Here is an 18,622-nt window from a genome sequence, read left to right on the forward strand (position 1 = left end):
TCTGACAGTCTGAGGTCAGTGCCAAAGAAACCATGTGAATTCCCCACCAATGCTGTACCACCCCTGTAGCAGCTAACTGGAAAATCTGCTTTTTGTTTGGGCTTTCTGGAAGTTATTTACTGCCCAATGATGGGACTCAGAGACAGGAGAGATATGTAGAAAGTGGAGGATATCCTAACATTAAGACCTCTCACCCCAAGAATAATGGAGAATTGATGAATACAGCCCTGTGTTATAGGTGACTACATGACTACACAGTAGAGATGTTAACAGTATGGGTTTTGAAGAGGAAACAATTACGAAGCTATTGATTGCAACCCCCACTCCAAACAGTTTAGACTTTAAGGAAATTAATTCTCACCCAGCAGGAAATTTAGAAAGACACAGTCTGAGCAGCTGAGATTAGACTCAGCTGCATATAACAGAAAACACCAAAAACAGTGGCTTCTATAAAACAGAAGTTTTATGTATACATACAAGAAGCCTGGATATAAACAGTCAAAAGCTGGCATCCCAGCTCCACAGTCAGCAGGGACCCACACTTTTTTGCTGCCATCTTTAGCACATGGCTTCCATCCTCAAGTTAGCTTCATGATCACATAATGGCTACTATACGCTAGCCATCGTGTTCACATCCCAGAAAACAGGAAGATAAAAAGGGGCAGGGCAAAGGGGCACTTAACATCTTATCAGCTACTTGCATTGACAGGGGAGTCTGGAAAATGTGTTTTGTATCAGGTACACTGCTACATCCATCAATATAGATTTTTATGTGACTAAGGAAGAAGACCAGAACGGACACCAGGAAGTCAACTAGAAGTATCTGGAGGTTTCTGTGATGGGCTGTTTAGTGACTCACCCCACCATCAGGGACCCAGATTCTCTCCATCTTGACTCTGCCATCTTCAGTGCTGGCCTAGTTCTCAGACTGGTAGCACGTGGCTATGCAGCACTTCCAAATGTCTCGTCCAGATGTACTAATATCTGGAGGCAGAAGAGGGATGCCATTCCTGTAGCTCTCCCCTAGAAGTGAGAAGCCTTGCTGTTGTTCAGTCGCTCAGTCGTGTCCAACTCTTTGCAACCTCACGGACTGCTGCTGCAAGCCAGGCTTCCCTGTCCTTCACCATCTCCCAGAGTTTGCTCAAACTCATGTCCACTGAGTCAATGGTGCCATCCAACCATCTCATCCTCCTGTCTTCAATCTTTCCCAGCATCATGGTCTTTTCCAGTGAGTCGGCTCGTCACATCAGGTGGCCAAAGTTTTGAAAGCCACCTTCAAGCTGGGCTTTCCTCCCCTCTCAAACAGTGACAAGAATGACTGCCTTGCAGGATGTTGTGAGCTTAAATGTGGTCATGTACATGAAGTACGTGTGCATGTGCTTTTACAGTTCTGTCTGTATGAACAGCTTCACGCTCATGCTACACAAGTAATGTCATAAGTCTTTATTTCTCAGACATATCAGATCCTGCTTATGCTCCTGTACAGCAGATTGGAAGGAATCCCAGCCACCACACTCCCCAGCCCTAGGGTGAGAGAGTTCAACAAGGAGGTTCTCATAATTAGAACATGCTTGCTTAGTCACTCAGTCGTGTCCAACTCTTTGAGATCCCATGGGCCGTAATCTGCCTGGCTCCTCTGGCCATGGGATTCTCCAGGCAAGAATACTGGAGTGGGTTTCCATTTCCTACTCTAGGGAATTAGAACATAAAAAAAACCTAAATGACTCCATGAGGCATCCAGAAATGGTCCAGATCTCAGAGAAGCCTTCAGCCTCCCTGGTTTGGGGAAGGATAACTGAGGTCAGGGGAAGAGTATGAGAAATTACTACCTAACATCAGGATCTAAGTAGGCTTTTAAAGATGTTTGGTCTAAACCTGAAAGTGAGGAGTTCCTATGAGGGAACTCATTCATTTGTCCAGCCATCTACCCATCCACCCATGCACTCAGAATTCTAGCACCCTTAGGTCCCTCCATAGCTCAGCACCAATATCTAGGCTCCACCCTCATCCAAAAAGTACCACATTGTAAGCTTTTAGCCAATTCAGGTAGCACCCTTGTGTATTAGGGTTCTCCAGAGAAACCCATAGATAGATATAACTAATACATATTAAATTTGTAAATTTTTATATAAATTTCTAAATTTTATATAAATACAAAATTTATATGTGTATATAAATGTGTATATATATATATATATAAAATTACTGTAGGAATATATAATTAATATAGGAATTAGTTCACATAGTTATGCAGGTCAAGAGGCCTCGTGATCTGTCTTTTGCCAACTGGAGAAGCAGGAAATCCAGTGGTGTAACTCAATCTGACTCCAAAGGCCTGAGATTCAGGGTGGGTAATGATGTAAGTCCTCATCTGAGTCCAAAGGCCCAAGAACCAAGAGCACCAATGTCCCAGGGCAGGAGAAGAAGGATGCACCAGCTCAAGCAAGTAAGTTCCCCCACCTGCCTTGGTGGTGGTGATCTTGTTGACTCAGTCTACCGATTAAAATGCTAATCCCTTCCAGAAACAGCCTCATAGATACACCCAGGAATAATATTTCACCAGCCATCTGGGGCATGCTTTAGCCCAGTCTCATCAACACATAAAACCAACCATCACACCCTGCCTTCTGGCTTCTCAAGTCCTTCTCCCTTCCTTTCCATCTCTATGGCTACCATCTAATCCCAGTCCATTCCCATGTTAACTCCTGGCCCATTTGGACCAATTTCTTAATGGTCATCTATCTGCCTTTTGGTAACCTGGTGCCATGAAGCATGAATCATTCACTGTAAAGCAATTCTTTGATCATTCTAGTCTGTTCAAAATATTTGTGCTGAGTATCGGATGGTAAAAACTCTGCCTGCAATACAGGAGACCCAGGTTCAATCCCTGGGTTGGAAAGATCCCTTGGAGAAGGGAATGGCAACTTCCTCCAGTATTCTTGCCTGGGAATCCTATGGACAGAGGAGCCTGGCGGGCTACAGTCCACGGAGTCACAAAGACTTGGACACAACTGAGCGACTAATACTTCTCACTTTCACTTTCATAATGAATTTAAACACACCAGAAATATATAGACTTTTTTTTTAAAGAAAAAGAAGAAAGTCCTTTCTCTTCAAATTTCCTTTAACATATTGCTAACAGTTAGCTGTGATCTCCTGGATGCTTTCCTAGTTATAGATATATTTTATACTTTTTTTTCCCCAACAAAACACGCTACTGTTTTATCAAAGTTACTACCCTACAAGAGATGGAATGCCCGGAAATCACATGAAAAACCATCCCTACAGGATTCCTCAGTGCCACATTCATTCAAAACAATGGAAATTTAAATTCAGCTGCCTGGTAGGGGAGTACTCTGAAGCCCACAACTCCCATTTTTGTTGCTGATGTATTTCTGTTGTTTCATTCTCCACTGGTTTAATTAGTGCACAGTATTGTCTAAAGCAATGCCATTTTTATTTCTGTTATGGCCAGCTGCAGTTAGCCCAAAATTCACAATATTTTTAATTTCAATAAAACTATGAAGTCTAATGATTCTGTTCCCAGGAACTTTAGAGGTTAGGATACCCAGCGTCTGAAGCAGAAGAGAGAAGAAAAGCTTTCCCTGGGCATCTCAGAAAGAGCAGTCCTCAGAGGGTTCTCCAGCTGCATATGAAGTCCTGGTAAGTCATGGGGCCTTGGTCTCCCAACCATGCCCCAAAGAGCAGACTCAGAGCCTCGGCTTAAAATTATGTCATTACATTGCTGGCTTTGGGAGTTATATTGTCTCATAATTCCCAAATTCGTTGTAGTTAAGACTGAGACTGCTGAACTTCCCTCGTGGTCCAGTAGTTAAGAGTCCTCACTCCCAGTGTAGGGGGTGTGGATTTGATCCCTGATCAGGAAAACTAACATCCCACATGCCGTGCAGTGCAGCCAAAAAAATTAAAAATAAATAAATAAATAAATAAACAAGTGAAATACAAAGGAATAAACTAATAAAAAAATTTTTTTTAAAAAGCTGTGACTGCTCAAGAGTTCTGTGATTGGTCCCAGAGTAATCAGTGATGGGTGACAAGGCTACTGGGTCTTGGGCGCTCCTGAGCTGGCTTTCCCATACAGAGGAGGCATCAGGACCATGTGACCTTGAAGACACACTGGCCAGATTTGCATCTAGCTCTACCATTTAAGTTGTCGTTGTTGTTGTTCAGGTGCTAAGTAGTGTCTGACTCTTTGTGATCCCATGAAATGCAGCACACCAGGCTTCCTTGTCCTTCACTATCTCCTGGAGTTTGCTCAAATTCATGTCCATTGAGTTGGTGATGCTATCCAACCATCTCATCCTCTGCTGCCCACTTCTCCCTTTGCCTTCAATCTTTCCCAGCATCAGGGTCTTTTCCAATGAGTGGGCTCTTTGCATCAGGTGGCCAAAGTATTAGAGTTTCAGCTTCAGCAACTATCCTTCCAATGAATATTCAAGTTTGATTTCCTTTAGGATTGACTGGTTTGACCTTGTTGTCCAAGGGACTCTTAAGAGTCTTCTCCAGCACCACAATATGAAAGCATTAATTCTTTTAAGAGCTGTGCCAAACTGAGCAACATACTCAAACCCTCTGAACTGTGGTTTCGTCATCTGTAGAGGAGTCTATAAAAACCCACCCGAAAGGGTTAGTGAGGATATGTGAGCTGCCTGGCTTGTTAGCAAGACTTGGTAAATGGTATCCATTATCAATCCATCCCCGTTAGAGATGAGGTTCCTGCCTTCAGTTAAGTAGTTTCTGCTGATCTCCCCCAGCAACACCCTGAGAAAAGAAAAAACTCAGAAAGAAGGGATGGATGGCCAAAGACAAGATTTACTGACACTGGGAAGGATGCTTATGGGGCTGCCAGGAGGGGAGAGAGCCAAGCCAGCCACTGTGGTGCTGGTGTTGCCAGGAGGCACTGCAAGGACACAAAGCATTCCCCCAGATCCTTCCGGACTGGCCACACTCCCTGCTTCTCACTTTTTCCTCAGCCCCTTGGGACCCAGGACTGGGCTCCTCTTTCCTGGGAAACACAGAAGGTCAGCATTGAAAATGCAATCTGGATTGGAGCTTGCCTCATACAAGACAGAACAGGCTAAATCATTGTGCCCCAGAGCAATGAAATGCTGCCTCCCTCCTTCTCTCTCTCTTTCTCACATGCACACACACACGGAATACACCCTGCATACCTTTGTATCCACGCTGCATGCCTCCTAAACACCATAAAATAACAGCTAGTGATAGAAAATTCAGAAATCCCCTATTACTTTTCTTTACCCTAATAAAGGTCTCAAACTCGCTTCCTAATTCGAGAGGCAGTGCTAGACAAAGTTATGGAAATTTTGGATCTGCTAACAGTCGGAGTCAAAAAGACAGGCATTGTTTCTGTTGTGTGGGTGTGTTTGCCATCATGATCAGCATTTATGCAGACCCAGAGCTGATGTGTCGCTCTGTGATGTATCACTAGGCATATAATGCTGCTTGGTTGTGATTTGTATTGGCTCCTTATAAGAGGTGCACAAAATACATTGTTAAGATCTTACAGCTTAATAAGATGTACATCTTGTAATAAGATCGTACAGCTCTACTTATTTTATGCATGGTTAAGAGTTTTCTCAATATTATTTTAAAAATAACACAAGATTATAATTTTTCAAAAATCAAACAGTACAGACTATTAGAGTAGGTATCTATAGCCTCATGGTCCAGCTCAGAACTGACCCTTTATTTATTTTTTTATTTTATTTATGTATTTATTTTTGGCTGTGCTGGGTCTTTGCTGCGGAGTGTGGACTCTCTCCAGTTGTGGCAAGTGGGGCCTGCTCTGTAGTTACGGTGCGTGGGCTTCTCATGGCAGTGGTTTCTCTGGTTGCTGAGCCCAGGCTCTAAGGCGCAGGCTTCGGTAGTTGCAGCTTGCTGGCCCTGGAGTATGACGTTTCAGTAGTTGTGCGTATAGGCTTAGTTGCTCTGTGGCATGTGGCATCTTCCCCCACCAGGATCGAACCCATGTCCCCTATGCTGGCAGGCGCATTCTTATCCATTGCACCATCAGGGAAGTCCCAGCTGCTCCCTTTTATGCTTTCTTATATACTACCTTCCCTGTCACAGTGCAAAGGCAAGGTGAACCAAAATGGTGGAAACAGCTGTCCTCAAATGGACCAGTTAGATTTCCTCTCCCTGGAACATAAACACTTGAATGGGAGGTGACTGGAGCTGAGACATGGTATACCTGCACATTTGAGGGAAGGGCCTCCTGCTTGCCTACCTGGCGCTGTGGAGTTCTGGTGCTTTCCAATACCCAATTTTCAGGTCCTTCACTGATGCTTGGAACTACTTCAGCATCCTTCTATCAAATCCCATTTTTGCTTCTTGACTTAGCCAGTCCATTCTTATCACTTGCCGTCAAAGGCACAGCAACTGACTCAAGAGTAGTGAGTACAAATTTTGCAATCACACAAAGATGGGGGTATCAAAATATCACGTTCTTCATTACTCTATATCTGATTTTAACTTTTAACTTGAGCCTCCACACACACCCATTAATACATACAGAATGCTTTCTCAAATGCATCAGGAAGGATAAAGACAAAAAGGTATATGATAAAAAGTAAAAGTGTGGCCCACACACAGATTTTTTTCTTAAAGAGCAATGCTATTAATCACTCAGTATGTCCTCTCAGGTATGTTTCCATGCAGCTGAGTGTGTGGTTTTTAATACTTATTGAATACCTACTATATGCCAGAAACTGTATTGGAATATCTCACCTGCTATATTTATTAAATCCCATACCCTTATTCAATTCTCATAATACTCCTGTGAGGCAAGCATTAACATCCCTTCTTCAAAGAAAGAAAATCATGGCGGGAAGACTTCTATGAAGTCTGGCCACCCTCTCTGAGCCTAAACAGCCATACAGATCTGTCATCGTCCCCAACTAAGTGACCCTCTCCATGGAGAAAGGCAACAAGGTCAAGCACCCTACCTTGATCTCTTGGCTTGGTTTTGCCCTGTGTGAGCAAGGGTATCATGTATAGGAGCAGAGAAGTAAGAGAAAACTTTTTGTTTTTCACCATTTCTTCTCTGCCATCTCAGAGGTGTTTTATGATAACTATCCCCCCTCCCATAATCCAATGATCAGTAATGACCCCCTGTTTCTGCCTCTGACTTTCATTGATTAAATCCTCTATTTCTTAACAGAATCAGGCTGGCAAAGAAAATGATTTCAAGATAATCTCTGTCTTTTTTCCACAACCCTCTGGTTTTACTTTCCCTCCTCCTTTTTGTCACACTTGGTAATGAGAGAAACAGAAAGCACCATTTAAGGGAAGAGGGGCTTTTAACTATTACAGGTTTTGGGGAACTGTCCCTGGGCTCCTTTTCCTGCCATCCTTACTGGAGTTTTAGTGGTCACTGTAACATACATTCAACAGGGATTTGCAACCTTGTAGAAAACCAGACGTGGTGACAAAGTCTGCAGATGTGGACTAAACTGAACAAAGTATGAATGCCATGGGAATGAAATGCCATGGAAAAGCTCTGACGTGGAAGCCAGATAAAGCGTGTTCAAGTTCCAGGTCTGCCAGGAACTAGCTGTACATCCTTGGACTCATCACACAAACCTCCAAGGCTCAGTTTTCTCCATCATAAAATAGCAACAGTCACTAACACCTGCCCTACTACCCATCTCTGTGCTTAGTCCTCAGTCCTGTCTGACTCTTTGTGACTACATGGACAGTAACCCACCCGGCTCCTCTGTGCATGTGGATTCTCCAGGCAAGAATACTGGAGTGGGTTGCCATGCCCTCCTCCAGGGGATCTTCCCAACCCAGGGATCGAACCCAGGTCTCCCGCATTGTAGGCGGATTCTTTATCAGCTGAGCTACAAGGGAAGCCCCAACCCCCTCCCTAGCAGATTATTGTAAAAATTCAACAAGACTGTCACAGGAAAGAACTCAGCAAAATTGCAAGGAGCTCTAGAAATATATCACCATCATTATTCCTCAGCCCTCCTCCTGCTATTCCTCAGGCCCACATTGTCCCTAAAAGGCTCTCGTTCTTTAAACTCAAGCAGGCAAGAAACGGCCTCTGCCTTTTTTTTCCCTTCCTGTTTTCTTCTGGGGAAATGAAAAGGAACCAGACAGATTCAGGAGCCGGGAGTCTCAGTGCCCGGTGCATAACAAACATGCCCAGCCCCATGGAGGCAATTCGCTGCTTCTGTGTGGCAGTCTCAGAGTCGGTTCTCAGGAGGGGTGAAATCAGAGGAGAAATTACAGCAGGTGATGGCCATCCCTGCACTGCTGACCTTAATCTTAATCTTGTCCTGAGATGGAGAGAGTGCTGTCCTCAGGACCATTGGGTCAGGCAGCCAGTCCAGCCCACTTCTTTTCCAATCCCCCTTATCCACCCCCATATGCTATTAACCACGGGGAGCCCTCTGTGCTACAACAGGCCTCTCAGGAGATGGGCTGGGCTCGATCACCTAGCAGAGAGAAAGAGAGATGTAAATACCCATTTTCAACATGCCTGGAGTAAGACAACATGCCAGGACCAAGGAAGAGACAAGTCCCTTGTAGGAGGCCCCTTGCTTAACTGGCCAGGGTGTTCCCCAGCTCCAGGAGGTCACACGGCACTGCAGTAAAGCTAACTTCTGTCTTTGAGATGACCAGATTTGAAATTCTTCTGTTACTTAGCAAAAGTTTCCCAGGCCAATTAGAAGTCTTACTTCTCATGATACTCTGGTTTTCCCATCAGTGAAATGGAGGAATACCTCCAAGGGGTGGAGAGGGGGAAAGTCGTAAAGACTGAGTTCATGAAAAGCTCTCACCCATCACACCACCTGTAGAAAGGACCCCCAGAATCTTTCAGATTCTGTTCCCAACCTGATCACAAGGTAAACCTGGACCTGAGGTGGAAGAAGCTGAGATCCTGCTGAGGCCTGAATGGGAGCAGGCCATGAGAGAAGACGGAAATTTTGCCTGTTTCTCCACAAAGGGAAAGGGAAAGGAGAGCTGAAGGAAAGAAGGCTTTACATAATGAGGGGACCCCAGCCCCACCCCAGAAGCCCCCGTAGATCTTCAGCAAAGCTACTAAACTCATCTCTTGGCCCAAGTGGATTTGGGGTAGGGTCTGTGGATAAGGTAGTGAGCCTCACATCCACATTACTGTGTGTTGGAGTCAAAGCAACAAGCATAGAAGCAGGAGGCGGACACAGAGAGACAAGCTTGAGGGACAGAGGCCCAGGCGCTCTCAGAAAGGGAGGGAATGTTTCTGGATCCTCCCAGGCCATAGAATAGGAATTTGGGTCAAGATTAACTGGACCTCAAAAGAACAGGTTAAGTTCAACTAGCAAAGGGGTTAAATCATTGTCATCCTCATCAACATCACCATCATCAGATATTGTTGACTGTCTTCCATCGAAGGCCGAGAACTGATTTCAGAAAATGAAACCCTAGAGGCCAGGAAGCTCGCACATTCTTAACAAGGGCTGCATGACTGCAGAACTTCTACCTGATTGCTCACCCACCTTCCTGTTGAAATACAATGCCACCTCTCCATTCACCATCCCCTACCAGGGAGTGTCCCTAAGTTACCCCTTGTTTTTGCATATTCCTCCAGCCCCTCTTCAGGCCAACAGCGATGACTCGGGCCAGGCCTGGAAAGCCCTCGGTCTCCCACTTAGGCTGCTCGCTATTCCAACGACACCCGCCACTCTGCAGTGAGCCCCCAGTTATAAATTACTTACCTACTGGCCATCACTTTAATGTAAATGGATTTTAAAAAGCAGCAAGGGAATATATTTTCATTTGGAGTTAAAGCATCATTTTTTACTTGAATTTGAGCCTGGTCTAGAAGAGATGGCAGAAGAATGGCTCTGAGGCTAATATAGCTAATGATTATGATGGAGATCCCAGGAGCTGCCGATATTTCACTCGCAGCCACCTCTGGTCCAGCTTCGCTGCCTCCAGTACTTTTTTTTTCAGTCACTTCCATTAACACCCACCACCTATGATGGAACCATTATGATAATCTCTCTGCTCTCGGCAGCCTCAATTGGTCTTGACACATTATCACCCTAAGAGCTCAGCCACGTGGCACTCAGTCCTATTTATAATAACCTTTGGCAGGAGCCACCAAAATAAAACCTGGTACTTATGGGCCACCTTTCATCTAAGGAAATCAGAAAGCTTTACAAGCTTAATTAAGCTTCAGCATCTATCTGACTGATGAGATGCATGGGGCCTGGGGAAGCTGAAGAAGCACAGCATTGCTAATTGCACAGCAGATAAGGCTCTGGGCTGCAATGAACAAAGAAATCAACAAAGCCAGTGAGCGTCACCTTCTTCAGTGGCAAATGTTTGTTGAATTTCCCCAGGGTGGGTTGAAAAATGATAGGTGAGTGATAAAGGGGCCACAAAGAATCTCCCATCTGTAGCTTCTCAGTTTAGGGAAGGGACCTGAGATTTGTTTCTTTCATGAAAAGAGGATTAAGCTAATCCAATACACTAAAGTGCTTTTAAGGATGAGGACACTGAGCTCCTGAAATGTAGGAATGAACTCAAGCACAGCTCCTTCTGCTCACCCCCAACGTTCTTCCTCCCCAAACCCTGACCTGCAAATCCCCAGTTACCCTTCAAGACCTAGATTCACATCTGTCTCCTTGGTGAAGCCTTCCTCCTAATTCTTCTCTAGTAGAATTAGTTGCTCCCTCCTCTGGGCTCTTGTGTGGTTTCTATTAATATTTCCATAATAGCTAGAGCAATTGATCACAGTTATTGAGCACTTAGTAAGTCTTATTGTGCATTTCATCCACACAATAACATAACGAAGCAGGTGAGGTTTTCACCTCCCTTTATCAGATGAGTTAATAGGTTAAGTGACTTTCCCAAGACAACACAGCTAGTAAGTGCAAGACTCAGCCTGGCTGCAAGCACATGCATCACAAGACCACAGCACACTGCTTTCCCAGCAGCACAAGTGCGGTGGAAGAGTTCTGTTTATATGTCTGCCCTCTTTCTGGTTTGCAAAGTCCCATGTGAGAGGTATATCATTTAGGAATCTTTTGGCTGCGAAGAACAAAACTCCCAACACAGAGTGGGTTAAACCTCCAGGGAACTCCAGAGGCAGGATGGCTCCAGAGTGGATTAATCCAGGAGCTTGGTGACATCACCAAGGACATGAGGACATCACCGGGGATTTCCTCCCCTCTTTCTGCTCTGCTCCCCTCAGTGTGTCCACTTAGTTCCCCTTGCAGTTACATGATGATGGCCACAATTCCAGGCCTCAAATCTAGACCTGGGCCATGGAGGAAAATGCCGTATCTTTTCTGTGTCTTTTTGTCATGGCACAGACACTTTTTCCAGAAACCTTGCTGTGGACTTCCCTTCTGGGGTCACTGGCCAGAATGGCTGCCATTTGTCTATGCCTAAATCCAACACTGGCAAGGCGATGGAAGGGACTTGATTGATTTAGCCCAATCAGGATTCAGCCTCCCCTCCAGCACCAGGCACAGAGAGGAGGATGGAGACCTGCCAAGAAGCAGGAAGGGAAGGGAGAAGGGTGAAGACAACCAGTGTTTCCTGATGCAGGTGTTAAAGACAAGAGAAAACCCGATGCCATCACTTTTTGCTCAGTTCTTGGCCTTTAGCACATGAGCAAGAAATGTCAGTTGAACTAAGTTATAGTAGAGAAGGAAATTCATGTCCCCAAATGCCCAGTCCAGAATTTTTACCATCATACCCTATAACTAGGGTGTGATGATACATGACTGAGATATGCATCAGCAATTGCTTTGAAATTTACTAAATTAATTCACCAAGGCTCCAACTCTAGATTCTAGTCTCTAACACCAGTGGCTACAGGAACCTTTTCCAAAAGCAGGTCAAAAAGAGAGCTACATGAAATAAAGAGAATCCTATAACTATTAGTCTCAACATAAATTAAGGGTTCGTGTCAACCTTGACTTTCTTTCCAGAAACACAGTGTGTTCTTAAATCTGGGACTCAGACTTGCCTGGTGGTCCAGCAGTTAAGACTCAGCACTTCCATCACAGAGATCATGGGTTTGATCTCTGGTCAGAGAACTAAGATCCCAAATGCTCCAGGATACTACCAAAACAACAACTGGGACTCACTCATGTAGACAGGTTGATTGTAAAGACTATGTTCCCAGACCTCTTTCTAGCTATCCAGCAGGATTTACCTAGAGTCAGGTGTGTATAATACCTGTCCCTAACAGCCAGATATATAAAGATGAAATCAGTTAAGCATTTCTTGGGAGATCCAGATCAAGGTCAAATAGATACCAAGAAAAGGAAAATGATCCCCAAGCAGAAAAATAATGTACCCTAGGGGGAGACAGAGTAGAGAAGGAAACACAAATAATGAAACTGTGGCCCAGCGAGACTCGAAAGCTACCTGCAGTCACACAGCTCGTAACAGCTAAAACAGGAGTCATACCCAGTTTCAAGGAATATTGTACTTATCTCTGACATGGTCTTTCCCTCTCTTCTGTTTTGAAGAAGCATCCAGAAGGGTGCATGTTGGCATCTTTCCCCCGGAAAGGCTTGCTACTCAGAACACCCAGAAAAGATCAGGACTGAATGAGGCAGAGCAGTGCGAGAAAGCCAGCTGTTCAAGGCTGGTTGGAGGCTCTGGGATGTCAACAAGAGTTACACTGGGAACTTTGGACCAAATGGACTGACTCTATAGGGAAGGAAGAGAGTAAATTTCTTCAGGGAAGATGCTCATCTGGGGCTTAAAGAGGGTGCATTGGGCAGGGTTGCCATCTGCATTATGTTTCTCAAGACCCAAGTGAGGCTTGGTGCAGGACAGCAACAAGAAAAGGAGAAGAGTAGAGAAACAGAAAGAAAAGGGAATAATAAAAACTAGGAGTTTGGGATTAACAGATACACACCACTATATATAAAACAGGTCAACAACAAGGACCTATGGTATAGCACAGAGAACTATATCAAATATCTTGTAATAACCTATAATGGAAAGAAATTTGAAAAAGAATAAATATATACATATATATATATGTATAACAGAATCACTTTGTTGTACACTTGAAACTAACACATTGCAAATTAACAATGAGTTGTGTGAAAGCCTTCTTCAGCGATCAATGCAAAGAAATAGAGGAAAACAACAGAATGGGAGAGACTAGGGATCTCTTCAAGAAAATCAGAGATACCAAAGGAACATTTCATGCAAAGATGGGCTCGATAAAGGACAGAAATGGTATGGACCTAACAGAAGCAGAAGATATTAAGAAGAGATGGCAAGAATACACAGAAGAACTGTACAAAAAAGATCTTCACGACCCAGATAATCACGACGGTGTGATCACTGACCTAGAGCCAGACATCCTGGAATGTGAAGTCAAGTGGGCCTTAGAAAGCATCACTATGAACAAAGCTAGTGGAGGTGATGGATTCCAGTTGAGCTATTCCAAATCCTGAAAGATGATGCTGTGAAAGTGCTGCACTCAACATGCCAGCAAATTTGGAAAACTCAGCAGGGGCCACAGGACTGGAAAAGGTCAGTTTTCATTCCAATCCCAAAGAAAGGCAATGCCAAAGAATGCTCAAACTACTGCACAATTGCACTCATCTCACACGCTAATAAAGTAATGCTCAAAATTCTCCAAGCCAGGCTTCAGCAATACGTGAACCGTGAACTTCCCGATGTTCAAGCTGGTTTTAGAAAAGGCAGAGGAACCAGAGACCAAATTGCCAACATCCACTGGATCATGAAAAAGCAAGAGAGTTCCAGAAAAACATCTATTTCTGCTTTATTGACTATGCCAAAGCCTTTGACTGTGTGGATCACAATAAACTGTGGAAAATTCTTCAAGAGATGGGAATACCAGACCACCTGATCTGCCTCTTGAGAAATTTGTATGCAGGCCAGGAAGCAACAGTTAGAACTGGGCATGGAACAACAGACTGGTTCCAAATAGGAAAAGGAGTTCGTCAAGGCTGTATATTATCACCCTGTTTATTTAACTTACACGCAGAGTACATCATGAGAAACGCTGGACTGGAAGAAACACAAGCTGGAATCAAGATTGCCAGGAGAAATATCAATAACCTCAGATATGCAGATGATACCACCCTTATGGCAGAAAGTGAAGAGGAACTCAAAAGCCTCTTGATGAAAGTGAAAGTGGAGAGTGAAAAAGTTGGCTTAAAGCTCAACATTCAGAAAATGAAGATCATGGCATCCGGTCCCACCACTTCACGGGAAATAGATGGGGAAACAGTGGAAACCGTGTCAGACTTAATTTTTCTGGGCTCCAAAATCACTACAGATGGTGACTGCAGCCATGAAATTAAAAGATGCTTACTCCTTGGAAGGAAAGTTATGACCAACCTAGATAGCATATTCAAAAGCAGAGACATTGCTTTGCCAACAAAGGTCCGTCTAGTCAAGGCTATGGTTTTTCCTGTGGTCATGTATGGATGTGAGAGTTGGACTGTGAAGAAGGCTGAGTGCTGAAGAATTGATGCTTTTGAACTGTGGTGTTGGAGAAGACTCTTGAGAGTCCCTTGGACTGCAAGGAGATCCAACCAGTCCATTCTGAAGGAGATCAGCCCTGGGATTTCTTTGGAAGGAATGATGCTAAAGCTGAAACTCCAGTACTTTGGCCACCTCATGCAAAGAGTTGACTCATTGGAAAAGACTCTGATGCTGGGAGGGATTGGGGGCAAGAGGAGAAGGGGACAACAGAGGGTGAGATGGCTGGATGGCATCACTGACTCGATGGACGTGAGTCTGAGTGAACTCCGGGAGTTGGTGATGGACAGGGAGGCCTGGTGTGCTGCGATTCATGGGGTCACAAAGAGTCGGACACGACTGAGCGACTGATTTGATCTGATCTGATCTGTGTGTGTGCTCAGTCAATTCATTCGTGCTCCACTCTTTGCAACCCTCTGGACACCAGGAAGCCCGCCAGGCTCCTCTGTCCATGGGATTTTCCAGGCAAGAATACTGGAGTGGGTTGCCAAGCCCTCCTCCAGGGGATCTTCCCAACCCAGGGATGGAAACTGCATCTCCTATGTCTCCTGCATTGCAGGCAGATTCTTTACCTGCTAAGCCATCAAGGAAAAACTATATATGTGTGTATACACATGTATATTGGACTTTGTCTTCTAAGAGCTTTACATACAGGTGCTAATTTAAACTGTAAGGTTATCACTATTAATTAATTCCTATTACTCACCTGTGTAGAAGGTAATGGCAACCCACTCCAGAATTCTTACCTGGAGAATTCCATGGACAGAGGAGCCTGGTGGGCTGCAGTCCATGGGGTCGCACAGTCAGACACGACTGAGCGACTAATATACACACATATTACTCATCAGATAGTATACTGTTGTTGTAACTAGTAATACCAATAACACTTGTATTACTGTGTTTTAAAGATGAGGACACAGAGGCACAGAGAGGTCAAGTAACTTACTCAAAATCACACTGTTGATAAGTTTTAAATCTGAACAGTTTGGTTTGAGGATTCATGCTTTTCAGCATTTTACTTAAGAGCCACCCCTGAGAACATTTCAGAGCAAAATCTGAGTTGAGTTTCAGTTCAGTTCAGTCACTCAGTCATGTCTGACTCTTTTTGACCCCATGGACTGCAGCACGCCAGGCCTCCCTGTCCATCACCAAGTCCCCGAGTTTACTCAAACTCACGTCCATTGAGTCGGTGATGCCATCCAACCATCTCATCCTCTGTTGTCCCCTTCTCCTCCCACCTTCAATCTTTCCCAGCATCAGGGTCTTTTCCAGTGAGTCAGTTCTTCACATTAGGTGGCAAAGTATTGGAGTTTCAGGTTCAGCATCAGTCTTTCCTATTCAGAACTGATTTCCTTTAGGATGGACTGATTGCATCTCCTTGCAGTCCAAGGGACTCTCAAGAGTCTTCTCCAACACCACAGTTCAAAAGCATCAATTCTTTGGCACTCAGCTTTCTTTATAGTCCAACTCTCACATCCATACATTACTACTAGAAAAACCGTAGCTTTGACTAGATGGACCTTTGTTGGCAAAGTAATGTCTCTGCTTTCCAATATGCTATTTAGGTTCTTCCAAGGAGCAAACATAGTTAATTTCATGGCTGCAGTCACCATCTGCAGTGATTTTGGAGCCCCAAAAAACGAAGTCTATCACTGTTTCCACTGTTTCCCCATCTAGTTGCCATGAAGTGATGGGACCAGATGCCATGATCTTCGTTTTCTGAATGTTGAGCTTTAAGTCAACTTCTTCACTCTCTTCTTTCACTTTCATCAAGAGGCTCTTTAGTTCTTCGCTTTCTGCCATAATGGTGGTATTATCTGCATATCTGAGGTTATTGATATGTCTCGTGGCAATCTTGATTCCAGCTTGTGCTTCATCCAGTCCAGCATTTCTCATGACGTACTCTGCATGTAAGTTAAATAAGCAGGGTGACAACATACAGCCTTGACGTACTCCTTTTCCTATTTGGAACCAGTCTGTTGTTCCATGTCCAGTTCTAACCGTTGCTTCTTGACCTGCATACAGTTGAGTTTACTTTAATTAAAAAATTTTTTTATATCTGTCATTTTCTTAGTAGTTTATAATTTCCCAAGAGTTTGGCCTCATCATTACTTGCTATGTGGACTTCCCTGGTGGCTCAGATGGTAAAGTGTCTGTCTACAATGTGGGAAACCCAGGTTCGATTCCTGGGTTGGGAGGATCCCCTGGAGAAGGAAATGGCAACCCATTCCAGTACTCTTGCCTGGAAAATCCCATGGACAGAGGATCCTGGTAGGCTACAGTCCATGGGGTCGCAAAGAGTTGGACACGACTGAGCGATTTAACTTCAACTTTACGTGCTGTGTAACTTCAGGCCAGTTACTGGCTAAGCTTTGGTTTCCCCATCTGTACAGTGGGAACAAGACTAGTTGTCGGGATGGTGAAAGGAGAACACATGTGCAGAGCTCAGACCTGTGCCTAGCCCATAATAAGTGCTCGATAAGCATTTGCTGTTAATGTTGTTATGGTTATTAGTAACATCTCACATGAACTTCACAACAACCATATGAGGTAGGTAGGGTTTATCATCCTCATTTCTCAGATGTGGAAACTGGTACTCATGGACATAGGAAATAATTAGCCACTAAGAGGAAACGCTGGACTTAGAAAACCTCCCAACCCCCAGCCTGCTGCCCTGCACCCACCCCTCAACTCCACCTCTTCTCTCTTCTCCAGCAGGCACTCTTTTATGAGACAAATCATTCTTCTAACAGGACTGTGGACAAGTGTGAAGCAGTTGGAAGCTGAGGCTCAGGGAGAAGCTCTGAGGATTGTTAGGAAAGTTCTCCAAGTGAAAATAGGTTTTTGTGTAGGAACAGATGAACAGCACCTCCCCTCATCCCTAAGAAACTGCCAGAAGGGCCAGCCTGCGGTCACACATTGTAGTGGACAGTGCCTTGTGCTGTCCCAGGGAGACCCAGGGGGACAGCAGTCAGGGGTGTCCTCATGCCAGAAAGTAGAGGAGAATGGGAGTGTCTTCCTCTTACAAGCAGAGAAGTGTTTTTAAACACTGTCTAAAACAATAACTTACATAATGCACTTAAACTGCCTTCTACTTTGGGTTTGTTGTTTCTCTTTTATCCCTACAGCTTTCTGTAATTCTGCATTTCAATGCATTTGTTCAAGTTTCTATTAGTGCTTCCTGTTCGGGAACCCAGTGCATTCAGTCCGATGTCTCTGAGCCACTGGCTGTGATAGGGTCAGTCCGTGTTTTGAGGTGCAAGGTCTTAGCTGACTGCTTCAAGTCTTCAGTTTCTTTATCAATACCAGTAATGTGATCGGAAGATTCTGGGACTGGGTTGAAGTCAGCCCTCCTAGCCTGAAAATCATGTGCTTCTTCTTTTCATGAAGTGGATCCTTCACCAATTTTTTTCCCCTTTTATGAATGAAAACTCTTATTTTGTATCTTTTAATGGGAAGCAGTTTTTTTTAATGACTTGTTACATGCTACTTGCAGAGCTTTATCTCATTAACATTCCAATGATTTATTAAGCGTTACTGAACACCAACTAAGTGCCAAGTATTGTGCCAGACAGCCATAAAAGATAAGACAGACTCCTCATAGAGTTTATAGTGAACTATCCCTTATAGTTATAGTTTCTGTTAACAGCTAAAAAGACAGTGACACTAACTGCTTTGGATATCCCCATAGCCCCCAGGACATGGCATGGGCCAGGGTAGTCAAGTAATATTCTCAGATTTAAGCCATTAACCGGCCTGTTGAAAATGTATGCTTTTCTAATTAGATGATATTCTACTTATGCCCACAAGGTGGAGATCTTGCTTATAGTTTACAACCAAGCTGAAAGCAAGGCATTCCAAAAAACAATTCTCAGAAGTTAAACCAAAAGACAAAAAATTAAATGCTACTGAGCACCTTTTTAGTGCAATATACTATGCTACTTGGTAAGACAAATAGAAAGTTGTTAAGATATAGTCCTCTGCCTTCTAGGGAAAGATGAGGGTAAGGACCTTGCACAGAACAGGAAGATGGTACCTTTGAATGAAGTAAGATAGTACAGCAATAGTAATCTCATCATCAGATAAGATCTATATAAAG

Source organism: Bos taurus, chromosome 15 (assembly GCF_002263795.3).
Source record: "Bos taurus isolate L1 Dominette 01449 registration number 42190680 breed Hereford chromosome 15, ARS-UCD2.0, whole genome shotgun sequence".
NCBI lineage: Eukaryota > Metazoa > Chordata > Mammalia > Artiodactyla > Bovidae > Bos > Bos taurus.